Source organism: Xyrauchen texanus, chromosome 44 (assembly GCF_025860055.1).
Source record: "Xyrauchen texanus isolate HMW12.3.18 chromosome 44, RBS_HiC_50CHRs, whole genome shotgun sequence".
NCBI lineage: Eukaryota > Metazoa > Chordata > Actinopteri > Cypriniformes > Catostomidae > Xyrauchen > Xyrauchen texanus.
The window spans coordinates 17,197,353-17,209,477 of NC_068319.1; the positions used below are offsets into that span (position 1 = coordinate 17,197,353).

Here is a 12,125-nt window from a genome sequence, read left to right on the forward strand (position 1 = left end):
TCACAATAAGTTTTGTGTTACATCACAGTATTTTGCATTCCCTTGCAATTAGTTTTCATTACATCACAATATTTTGCATTCCCTCGAAATAAGTTTTGCGTTACATCGCAGTATTTTGCATTCCCTCGAAATAAGTTTTGCATTACATAGCAGTATTTTGCATTCCCTCGCAATACGTTTTGCATTACATCGCAGTATTTTGTATTCCCTCGCAATTATTTTTGCATTACATTGCAGTATTTTGCATTCCCTTGCAATAAGTTTTGCATTACATCACAGTATTTTGCATTCCCTCGCAATAAGTTTTGTGTTACATCACAGTATTTTGCATTCCCTCTCAATAAGTTTTGTTACATCACAGTATTTTGCATTCCCTTGCAATTAGTTTTCATTACATCACAGTATTTTGCATTCCTTCGAAATAAGTTTTGCGTTACATCGCAGTATTTTGCATTCCCTCGCAATAAGTTTTGCATTACATCACAGTATTTTGTATTCCCTCGCAATTATTTTTGCATTACATTGCAGTATTTTGCATTCCCTTGCAATAAGTTTTGCATTACATAGCAGTATTTTGCATTCCCTCGCAATACGTTTTGCATTACATCTTAGTATTTTGCATTCTCTTGCAATAATTTTGCACTACATCACAGTATTTTCCATTCTCTCGCAATAAGTTTTGCATTACATCACAGTATTTAGCATTCTCTCGCAATAAGTTTTGCATTGCATCGCCGTGTTTTGCATTCCCTCGCAATAAGTTTTGCATTACATTGCAGTATTTTGCATTAAGTTTTGCATTACATCGTAGCATTTTGCCATCCCTCGCAATAAGTTTTGCATTACATCGCCGTATTTTGCATTCCCTCACAATAAGTTTTGCATTACACTGCAGTATTTTGCATTCCTTCGCAAAAAGTTTTGCATTCTCTCACATTATTTTGCATTACCTCTAAATAAGTTTTGCATTACATCACATTATTTTGCATTCCCTCGCAATAAGTTTTGCGTTACATCACAGTATTTTGCATTCCCTCGCAAAATGTTTTGCATTCTCTCACATTATTTTGCATTCCCTCGTAAAAAGTTTTGCATTCTCTCGAAATATGTTTTGCGTTACATCGCAGTATTTTGCATTCCCTCGCAATAAGTTTTGCTTTACCTCGCAATAGTTTTGCTTACCTTTGCAATACATTTATCATGGTTTTACTACAGTACCCATATTTTAACCATGAAATTCATAGTGAAACTATAGTTATTCACACTTGTAGTTCGGTACTCTTGGTATGGTCCAAAAAAGAAAATGATACATTTAGTCCTGGTTCGCATAGCTTTCAAACTGACATTCTAAACACCGAACCTAAAGATACAAAATAAAAGGCATAAGGATAAGTTCACAACCTGATTGGACATCTTTTATGATGTATATTTTGTGACGGAACTTGCCAAACATCCAAAACAATGCTGGCTGCTGGGCAAATGCGCTCATTGCTCATTTGGTGCGCAGCAAGGTTCGGTGGCAGCATTCACACTTGTTCAAATGAACTGCACTAACAGAGCAATCGCACCAACGTTTGTTTTAATCTAAACAAACCTGCCAAGTGTGAACACACCCTATGTCCTCATGGTTGTGTAGTGACTTGCCTCAATCCAGGTGGCAGAGGACGAATCTTATCAGGTGTGATAGTCAGCATCTTTACACACTGAGCAACCCAGGCCCCTGAGTATTTTAATGTAAAAAAAATTGGCCCCCAATCATTTCCATTATAAGTGCCTCACTGTAACCCAGATTTTTTGCTTTTTTTAAAGAAACGGAAGAGCAAGTCAAACTAAATTTTTGTGATATTCAATGTTATGCCACAAATGCTGACAATTGAGCTCAACTTGTATTGAAACCAGAACATTCCTTTAAATTGTCCCACTAAATTCAATCAGATAATTTGTTATAATGGAAGGGTGAATGATTTTCACACAAATTTGTTCTGCTCATGTTACTTGAGTAAGGCCCAATGAAATTAAGTTCTGACAAAATGTTGAACTATTGTATATCCTTGCTCATTTGAATGAATTGAAGAAACTATTAGCCTATGAGAGCCAGATAGTATGAGCATATAATGTAAATTACGATAATCTACTGTGAATCGTGACACACGATTTGGATCTCCCATCTAAACAGCAAAGGGGACTAAAATGTTACTTCCTGACATGCCACACTTAAATGGAAAGTTTCACAGGCGATGAGGTGATGACCTTTTCTTTTTCTCCCGGGTGGCGTGGAGCTATCGGATATCTCTGATCTCTGATTCATGGATCAAACAACCAAGGCCGCACGTGGAAACATGTTAGCAGATTCACACGAGCAGTCCTGCACCTTTAAGTTAACTGTTGTCATCTAAATCATACAAGCATGACATGAGAGCTTGACTGGATCAAACCTGCTATTGAAACTGCAAACACAAGCTTTGGCCTAATTTCCCAGATCTAAACACCGGAAGCAACTAAACAACTCAGTGGTGAGACAAATGGTGTTCTTCACACAGGCATTATGAAAGGTTTAAAGCTGTTTGCAAGACGGGGTCAGTGAAAGTTGTATCATGTGTATTTTCCTTTGAACAAATGCCCAGTTATGTTCCGATCAAGCTTTTGCAACCTGCATGCATGACCATGCTTTCCAAGAGACTTCAGATTACAAATACCAGCATTTCTGGAGAAACAAGGGTTGTATGCCAGAATGCTTGACTTTGCATGCACATTCAAAACTTTTTGAGATCACGTGTGCCATTCATTTTCTAAGCAATCAAACTTTTGATTTTCGCTTAGAGAAAAATTAAACACGTGGAAACCTTTAAACTCATATTGAAGGAGGGAATGTTATACTAAGAGATTTATAGATGGGTTCTTTTGCAAGTATGCAACCACCCAGAACACCCTAGCAACCACCTAGAATACCCTAGTAACTGCATATAGCAATATACTAAAATACTCAAAACACCCTATAGAATTGTGGTGGCAAATTTTGCACAGGTAAGCACAACTATGTTCTTCAGAAAATGTAAAAATTGAGTTATGCTTTTGATCCCTGAGCAATTGAGCAAGAAAGCCTTATGGGAGAATTCTATTCTTTTGACAACATTGTCAATGCAGTCATCTCTCACACTTGACAGCCCTACAAATAGAACTTCAAACATCACATGGGCACGCTATTCCAGTCACTCGCTCTGTGTGCCTGACCACTGCACACCAAACCATTAAGCTGTATGTCAAATACCAAATGAATCTACTCCACTCTGCTCTGTATGTTCTGTGTTGGATACAAACATACACAAAGATTGCCTGTGTGTAACAGCAAAAAATAAAAAAGACACCTACAGTACACCTGAAACGAAAGTGGAAGGACATAAGAAAGCCACCTGTAATTGAAGTTTTCATTAGTATTCTGTCCTATGGAGAATGTGTCAGAGGTAATCCAAGCACAAGCTTGTTCTCTCCAGCTGGATCAGACTCAGATATCTGAACCTTTTCAGAGTCCTGCAATGGCCAGTGAGCTGGTTTAAACCGCTCCACTGAAGTGACATCAGACGTGTTGAGAGGTGTCAGTCTCTCTGCCATCAGTGTCATGTTGTGTTAATGCTGAAAGACCATGAATGGAATGAAGGCTTTTTGAAAGAGATTCATGTGTAATGGTTAAATGTTTGAAATATATATGATGTGTTTCCTCAAGTAAAGACAAACACATACAGTAATATTGTGCGCGATTTATATTACCCAAATTTCATCCACTTTTAAAAGGTAAATTATGTCATTTCTGGGCAACTACTGACACCAAATAGAATTAAAACTATTTTCGAACAGGTTTCCTGAACACCTCCCCATCTCCCATTGGTCAGACAAATAAATAGCTCAGCTAAAATAAGATTACCAGTTTGAGCACATATGAGGTCAGGATGCACTGACAAAGTCTGCTTGAGGCCAGTCACAAAGTTCTGACAGAGATGATGGAGAAGCTCTTTAGTTTCATTATCCGTCCAATTTGACTCCCTGGTCCCCAATTTGACACAGCCATTAAATTAAGTAATCCATAATATATTAATGTTTTCTGGCCAACAAAATTTATTTTTGCAAGGGATGGAGACTTTTCTGAAGTCTCAGATTTGCCAAGACAACAGAGTTTTCTATAAAAATCAGAGATTTCAATATTAAATAAAAAACTTCTAATTAAATACTTCAATGTCCAATTTATCTAGGCTATGCTATCCACATTGGTTTCATAGCTCTATACTCCTACTGTATGCTAAGAATTTCCTCATTAGGGGCCAAGCACCGAAGGTGCTGTGATACCTATTGTTTATGTTAGTTTTCTTGTTATAATTAGGGGCTAAGCACAGAAGGTGCTGTAGCTCCTATTGTATTTGATAGAGGTGGGCATGAATAGCCCCCATAGCAAATTCATCATACACATGGCCAGCATGTACTAGGTTTTTGCAGCATTCTGTCTGCAGTAGGTATGAAATGGTAAAGAAAAATCACAATCTGACAGCTTCATCTGGCAGCTGGGTCGTGCAAAGTTAATGGTGCCATCCTTTTTTTATTCCAGCTCAGGCAGGGGGGCTTGCATTCAGGAGTGTTATGACCATACACACACACACACATGCAGTTTATCTGGCTAAATTAAGCAGGTGGGTAGAGCAGGGGTGTGGTCCCTGGGTGCCAATCGTTGGGTGACTCTGTTATGGTGTTTATCTTTCGGCGGAACAATGTTTTGGCCTTGGAAATTTTGGGCTTTCTTGGGATTATTTTTATATTTTGCTTTTAATAAACCCAAGATAAGAATTCACAACATTCCTTCACTAAAAACAAATCAGCATGTGAACTGACATATTATCTAAGAGCATAGTTGCTGATGCTATACTAGCATCAATACGGGCTTTAGGACTGACGTCACCAATGCTTAGTAGTGTATCATAACAACTGTAAGAGGAGACCCTTCTCGAAACAGCAAGTATTCAGATAGGAAATAGGGTCAAGGACATAGTCTCTATCCAGAAAGAAAACTGAGACATGTTTTGTTGACGTATTTTTTTCCAAAGTCTATCCAACCTCACGAGCATGTTTAGAGTGGGCACAATGTATCTGGCTCTGTCAGACCGCCCTTTGCCTAGAAACTAGAGGTGGGAAAAAAACACTGATATATTAAGTATCGTGATATTCCTTGTGATATTATATCAATATTATTTACATTTATCTACATTAATATTGTGGTGATGGGATTTTTTTTTTCTCTTTGCCAAATTGATCTAGGAATTGAATAACAGTCCCTTAGAAGGTGCAGTTGTCTTGCTTTACACATAATCACCATCCCTTACTAAAATGTATCACGATGTTACAGTAGTAACATGAGGAATTTTGACAAAAAGTTAGTAAAAATAGGCTAACCTGTAATCAATTATATTTTGTGCATTGAAATTGTGTTGTAATACATAATGTTTTTAAAGTGTTTAGGCTACTATTGTATTCATAAATACTATAATTAATTTTTTAGAAATACTAGCTACACTGACCTAACATCAGAAATAGGGAGCCATTATGATCTTAAATGCATATGAGAAAATAAAATGGACTTGTTTTGTAGACTGAGACTTTTATATTAATTTAAAAATGCATTTGGTGATTTGGAAGCAGTTCTCTTAAGTCCAATGAAGACGAATGAGAAACACTGAATTAAATAATGAATAAACGCTATAAAGAATCACAATAATATCGTATCGTCACCTAAATATCAATATTAAATTGTATCGCCAGTTACCTTGTGATTCCCACCCCTACTAGAAATGTGTGACTGCTATTTTATTTTGGAACTTGTTGGTAGGAGACAAACATTCTTCAGTTCTGGCATTTGGCAGAAATGTATAAAAACTAATTTAGGATGTGGCCAGCCAGCCAACGTTCTTACAAAACATCCTCTGTCAGACTTCTCTTCTAGATTGATTAAAATTGTAAACAAAAAAGAGCAAAAACAAGCTTGATTAGGAACAAACCCGCAAACTCACCAAGGTATCACAAGCCTCTTTTATTCTTCGCAGTCTTTTAGAGCTATAAACTTAGTAAGAGAACATGCCTTTCAATGGTCTTTCATTAACAGTTGGACACACCTTGTATTGCTGAACCCTTGTTTCTCCATGAGCTTGATCTTAAGTCTTGGTTGTTTACAGTGGCAACAAGAACAAGTTTCCTCAACGTATTTGTTATTAAATAGTTTTAAAGAAATGTTCATCCAAGAATGTCAATTCTATCATCATTCAGACAGATCTAACTGTCAATTCGGCAACATTAGGTCGAAAATTCTTCAGCTGAAATAGGTTACCAAAATTTTCTTATTAAAATTTTCATCACTGCCCCCAGTGGCCGAAGCTGGAAGTGTTGCTGAACGTATGGGCATGAGTGATCTCTACATAGTTTCCGGGTGAAATGTCCATAGATTGACGCCTAAAGCAAGTTGTTTTTAGTCATTATTGATGTAATACAATGCATTTTGTTTTAACCCTAACCCCAACCCTAAACCTAACCATTAGTGGAGTAAAAATTTTATTTTAGAGGGAAAATGCGATCTCCTAATTGTGCTCAACATTGATTATAAACAAATCCTTTTATGTTCAACAGAAGAAATAAAGTCAAATGGTTTAGAAAGACAAGGGTGAGTAAATGATTGAAGAATTTTAATTTTGGAGTGAACTACTCTTTAAATCAACTGTAGTTAAATCAGTGTCTTACTTCTCCAGATAAAGATCCATAACAGCCCAGAAAGGATGGCACATATGAGACAGAAGGATCACTGTTGTGAACGGTGGGCAGTGTAGGGTAGTAACGGTATACATGTAACGGGATTACATATTTAAAATACAAAATATAAGTAACTATATTGCACTACAGTTACAATTTAAATCATTGGTAATTAGAATACAGTTACATTCAAAAAGTATTTTGATTACTGAAGAGTTTACTTTGCATTTTATTGTCATTTGTTTAATTTCATATTTAATAATTTCAGATGGAAAACATTTATACATATAAATGATGTGATCCAAAGTGCATTTGAACAGCGGTGAAACACTTTCTAATGTGTTACATTCATAGGAGCAGACAGAGAAGTACGTTTGAAGTTTGGAGCAGAAGAGATAGAAATAAACCTTGTATAAATTGTCAGCTTTACGCTAAGCTAAAATGCTATTTCTAGCCATTTTACATGCAAATGTTATCAGACACGATCATATTTTTTTATCAAGACAATTCACATTGAATCATAATTTATTTTTTTCTAGTAAGACCTTTGATATTAGGGCAAAAATCATATTCTTGATAATAATTTTGGTATTGTTTTCAATTTGACTGATCTTGTTTTAGAAACAGCACTGCATTAGATATTTTGGTTTTTCAGAGAATGTATTTTTAACATGTGTATTTTGTTTTACTGTTCTGACAGTTTTTATAGTCAAAACAAGTGAAAAAATCAACCAGTGCTGAAGAAGTAATCCAAAGTATTTAGAATACGTTACTGACCTTGAGTAATATATCAGAATACATTACAAATTAGATTTTACAGCATGTATTCTGTAATCTGTAGTGGAATACATTTCAAAAGTAACCCTCCCAACCCTGATGGTGGGACACAATCTAAGCTATCTGTTGTTGGATGCCAAGCCGGTTTTACACCTGTGACACTGCCATTGACCTTCCCACATACAAACACTCTGTCAGCATGAAACTAATCCTGGACAGTGGACAATGTAGATACAAACTGTTAAAAATCAGTTCACATATAGAGAGCTAAGAGTGACCCCAATTAAATAACAAATGATGAGGGAGTGATACCTACAGTAGACTTAAAAATTAAATAATTGAATTTAGAATACAGACACACTAAATGTAAACATATTGGGTTTCACTTTACCCAAATAATCATTATATAGTGTCAGTGGATGTAAACGGTGCACATCGCACATTATGGATCTACACCTTGGACCCATTTTTGGAACAAGTACAGTCTATACAACTTATTTGTTGTCAGAGTTTGTTTTACTACATTGAATTTTCCTTCTACCACCATAAAGTGAGCAATGACTGGTTAGATCAACAATGCCCAGATTAACATTCTGATATGAAATCAAAAATGTCTGTGGAACTAATATTAAAAAAAAAATGAATAAATGCATAATTTTCAAAGAATCTAATGCACGCTGTACTGATGATAGTTAAAACACTGGATGGATGCTGTTTAAACTAGAACCCATCTTATATAATCAATGATATATCAGTCTAACATCAACAGTGACATAAAGGTTGACAATCTAATAGTTAGTTTCTCATTTCTACAGGATTCTAAAGCTTCCAATGGCTCTAAAGTGACATACCTGATGATGGGGCGAAAATGACAAGCTAAACAGTCACTTTCCTTTTAAAATACATGTCAGCAGCGCAGGTTCTAAAGCATTAGGCCACAGCTTAGAGACTCAGACATGGCGAGGCTTGTTTTTATGCTATACAGTATGTAGGGTGTCGGGTTATGCATGTTATGTGTTGAGGTGTAAGCTAGGTGCATGTGGCCCAGTTTTGAGAAAATGAGCAATGAATCACATAAAAAAAGACTCACAAATAAATAACATCAGAAGACAGGTGACAGGATCAGCCCATGAGGTGAGTCACAAGTCACAACAAGACACTTACCAAATGTAGATATCTCATAGCTTCCATTAGCAATGCATCTGTTTTGTGCTGACATCAGTAAAAAATTAAAAGTTTCTCAAGGAGCTATTTGGAGTTTCTCAGATGCCACACTGGACCAGGAACATCTGGAGATTATCTAGGCGTCCTTTCAGTCATCTGAGAGCTGAGTTGCTACAAGAATTCTAAAGATGGTCAATGGATCCTTCAGTAGCCCCATCATAAGGAAAACGTTTTAAGGGACTTTTGAGGTTCCTCGAGTACATTTATAGGACAACGGAGACTCTAAAAGGAGTCTCAAATATCATATTTGAGGTTCTCCAGTGGTGTGCTAGAGTGGCACCTGAGGACCCCTTGAAGGTGCCTTAAGAATCTATTTACAGAGGCCTGGGTAGCTCAGCGAGTATTGATGCTGACTACCACCCCTGGAGTCATGAGCTCAATTGTCAGCATTTGTGGCATAATGTTGAATACCAAAAAATGTTTTACTTGCTCTTCCTTTTCATAAAAAAGGCAAAACATCTGGGTTACAGTGAGGCACTTATAATGGAAATGAATGGGGGCCAATTTTTTTTACATTAAAGTACTCTGGGGCCTGGGTAGCTCAGCGAGTAAAGATGCTGACTACCACTCCTGGATTCGCAAATGACTCCAGCCAGGTCTCCTAAGCAACCAAATTGGCCTGGTTGCTAAGGAGGGTAGAGTCACATGGGGTAACCTCCTCGTGGTCGCTATAATGTGGTTCTCGCTCTTGGTGGAGAGTGTGGTGAGTTGTGTGTGGATGCAACGGAGAATAGCGAGAGGCCTCCAAATGCACTACGTCTCCACAGTAACGCGGTCAACAAGGCACGTGATAAAATGTACAGATTGACGGTCTCAGAAGTGGAGGCAACTGAGATTGATCCTCCACCACACAGATTGAGGCAAGTCACAACGCCACCACAAGAAGCTTGGGAATTGGGCATTCCAAATTGGGGAGAAATTCTTTAGAGTGAAATTGGCTTTTTAGGCTTTAACAAATAAATGTGTAATAGTTGTAAACTGGGAAATATACGGTACAGTGCACCGTCACAATAAGCTACACATTCCTAGCACTATAATAATACTGTCACAAGAGCCAAAAACAGGGCATGTGGGATTCATAAATGCACAAACACCCACCCACATGCATACATATTTATGCAAAGTATTTATATCGGATACAAATCATCAGATTCCTTCTGTATGATTCTAATGTCTGTGATCCATGTAAAATGCAAACATCTGGTGTCCTTAAACAGCTTCATCCAAAAACATTAAATGTTTCATGATGAGCAATTCCTCTAACCTACTACAGCCTATCAGAGGATTTACTGAAACAATCTGCACCATTAAAAGGCCTCTTTGTTGCGGAAACCATCAGGTCTTTGGAAGGAGCATGCGACTTACAGTGATTTAGCCAAAGAAAGGCCCCCAACTGGCCCCATTCAACAAAAAACTTCTCTAGGTGGTAAAGCATTTGCATTGTTTACATATAAATACAGTATATGTTCCAGAAAATATAGTCAGTGTTGGTGGAACAAGCTTTTCCATTTGGTAATGAAATATAAATGTTTATTATAATTGTTTCTTATTTTAAATTGTTATTATTTAAATAGTATAATGTAAATAATAAAAAAAATATTAATCACATGGACCCAGGCCATATAATATAAATCTTTTAAGCTCCAATCTTGCAGCCTTGCCAATAATAAATGTCTTTGAACAAGCTACTGGCATGAATTGACATTATCAGTATACTCTTACTAGAAGAAGAGAGGGGACATTGGGTCACTTTAAAATAGAAAACATTTACCTGCAGAGCATTTAACATGCCATGGGAAAATGTGACGCTTCCTTTAGGCTACAAAGGAGAACAGGTCTAACAATAAAAAGGTCACACTTTATATTGGTGTGCATGTTACAGTGCAACTACTGTGTAATTACTGAGCAAGTACTGATTATTAATGCACAACATGTACTTAATTGGCAAATAATTTGTGATGCTACTTGTAAATACACTTTAACATTATTAGAATTGTTATTTATTTGTACTTGTGCTTGCAATTTATTTACAATTGTTTACATGTAAGAGCTAATGTGTAACATGTAGATATGTATCTTTAAAGAAACTAGATTATTTATTCATTTTTGGCCAGATGACATTTTAAATATGGATGAATTTCAGCTACTGGTATGATAAAAAAAAAAAAAACAAAAAAACAATAATAATAAAAAAAAGAAAATGACAAAGCAGACACAAAAAGAAAATGTTAAGATAGAACTCAAGCCTGTAGCTCCATACACACTGCAAGCGCACGACGCAACAGAACGCCTCACACCAATTTTCATGTTTAAAAAGCGCCGTTTTGTAATAAATACTCGAACATTCTTAATGCATGTAACTATCCCGCTATTCTCCAGCTGGACATTCCACGTTGGAGCTGAAGGGGAGACCCCGTGCTCGCTTGTCCCACGTTTTCCTAACCCCTTGAAAGAGCAGAGGGAAGTGAACTACCATGTGTTGTCCGTCCGCTATTCATAAAAGTGTCGAGTCGATTCCGAATCAATGATTCGTAACTATAAACGCGTGCGTTTTAAAACAAGAAACTAATTCAATATATTTCTGATGTTTCCAAATCATTAAAGGAAAATAGAGCAGAGAACGTCTCGGATAGGAAGATTTTAACTTGGCTGCAACAGATGTTTGTCCCTACCTTGCAGCTGGTCTCTGTGCGCGAGTAGACTGGATCCTCGGATTCTTGGGTTGCAGGAAACCGTCCGTAGACAATATTGTGTGTTCCAACTACCAGCTGAGTGTTTAGCGTGGTTGTGTGGGCTGAGTCTCCTGACAGGTGGTGTTAGTATGTGTGAGAGGGTAATATAGGTAAGTGGATCGGGTTTCACTGGAGTTTCGTAAATGCTCCGCCCGACCATATTCGCCTCAGAGATACCGATATGCAAACTGTCAAACGTAAAGTCATATTGAAATGATAAGATGCCAGTCAAAATACAATTACATTTGGTTTGAAGTTATACATTTTGCAATTCAGTTAACATACAGTAGGTACACTGAGGGCACATTAAAATCTGGGAGTTATATTACAAATAAAAACTGAATTTGAAAACAAAAATATAACGTACTACGTAAAACAAATACGAAATACTGTAATATTGCAATTCATAACGAAGAACAATTACACTGCATCGAAATTAAAACTCTTATTATAGCACAGGGTTTCAGATGTGTCCAGAACTCCATAAGCACATAGATGCAGCATAAAAGTAATCCATAAAACTCCATTGGTAAATAAATGTCTTCTGAAGCAATCCAGTTGGTTTTAGGTGAGAACAGACCACAATGTAACTCCTTTTTCTATCTACATTTTGTC

General features: G+C 36.8%; 1 protein-coding gene across 2 annotated transcripts in view; it reads right to left on the reverse strand.

Moving 5' to 3' along the window:
* The window catches only part of LOC127636790 (high affinity cationic amino acid transporter 1-like), a 43,292-nt gene extending 31,674 nt beyond the window's left edge, over positions 1–11,618 (reverse strand). Inside the window, exon 1 of one of the 2 annotated variants that reach the window (XM_052117524.1) lies at positions 11,451–11,618. The gene's annotated coding sequence lies outside the window, so the exon portion shown is untranslated. The remainder of the gene's footprint in view (positions 1–11,450) is intronic. The other variant, XM_052117523.1, reaches the window with a different exon arrangement.
* Between the last annotated feature and the right edge of the window lie 507 nt (positions 11,619–12,125).